Genomic DNA, 1,455 nt, shown 5'->3' with positions numbered 1-1,455 from the left:
TGTCTTCTCCCTGCCACTCTGCAGCCCTGGCCCGCATTCCTTGGCCGCCCTCTCTGAGCCCCTGAGGCAGGAATGGTGTTTCAAATCTCCCTTCTGCTCTGCCTCTCCAGGCCCCTGTTTGTCCTCCCTGCCCCTGGTCTCTAAGTGCCATGTCCCACTCAAAGGAGCCGGGCCTGAGGCTGAACCTCTTCCACGTGAGCCTGGAGCGTCTGATCACACCAAATGCAAGGAACCCATCAAAGACCAGGGAGTCATGAAAAGAATGAACTCGGGAGTAACATGCAGGGTTTCCCTCGGTATCTAGGAGGGATGTTTGAACATCAGAAAACTGCAATAGACTGAAATCAACAACGGTGTTAAAAATCCACGTGTTCCTAAGGGCAGCTAAAAAACCTTATTGTTCAACATTGGATACGCTAGGAACCAACTCACTATTCCAGAAATGTTTAAACAAAAGGAAGGGACAAGCATTGGCCCTGCATAAGCTGTATGAACCGTTTCTCATTAGGAAAATTCCTGCTCATAAATGAAAAGTAATGGTAGAATATCCCCACTTGGCAACCTCCTGGTACTGGAACCAGGCATGACCATCAATGACCTCCCGCATCGTTAGAAAAGCTGGTGGGGACTTTATGATGTTTAAGATGGGTGGGCCAGGCCAAGAACCCCTGAACCCACTGGTCAGTCTTAATCACACCAAAAGGGAGTGACCAGACATGGGTGTCCCAGGAGTTCTGCCATGGGAGGTACACACCTCCACCCATGCAGGACTCTTGCCAAGACTCCAGCCTGAACCTGACCGAATCTCTACACCTTCAGAAAGTGCAGGGCCCAGAGGAACCTGTGGGACAAGGCTGGCACCCGACAGAACTCTGCTGCTCCTGACCTGCGCCACTGCCCCTCCAGCTGGGCCATTCCCGCACTCTCAACCCCGTCACGCTGCACTGGGGGGGGATGTCTGTCCCTGGTCTCCTCCCCACAGCCACACCCCGTCCCAGTCTGACTGCTGCCCCCTCACTCCATAGAAATAGTTTGCACTAAGGTCGACAGTGTCCGCCGTGGTGTCTGTAGACCCCCTCGCCATGCCTGGCCCTCTTTGCAGAGGCCGGCACGGTGGGCCACGACCCTCCTCATGAGATGCTCTGCTCTCCGGCCTCCACCGCCCCACGCTCTGCCTTCCCTGCCCCTCCAGAGGCTCCTGCTCTGTCTCCCTTGAAGGTCCCTCCTCCTGGGCCTGGCACCAGGGACGGGGTTAACTCTGCTCCCTAGGGATCTCGTCCTGCTTCACTGACTCCCTACATGCAGATGAACCCCCCAAAATGTCCTCAGGCCCAATCCTCTGCGAGTCCAGATCCACATATCCAACTGCTCATTTGAAATATCTTGGGGTTCTCGAAGGCATCTCATTCCTCGCAAGTCCAAATCTGAGCTGCTGTTTGTCGCCCACACATGGGT

Source organism: Galeopterus variegatus, unplaced genomic scaffold (assembly GCF_000696425.1).
Source record: "Galeopterus variegatus unplaced genomic scaffold, G_variegatus-3.0.2 Scaffold196, whole genome shotgun sequence".
Lineage (NCBI taxonomy): Eukaryota > Metazoa > Chordata > Mammalia > Dermoptera > Cynocephalidae > Galeopterus > Galeopterus variegatus.
Note: the sequence above shows the minus strand (reverse complement) of the source record.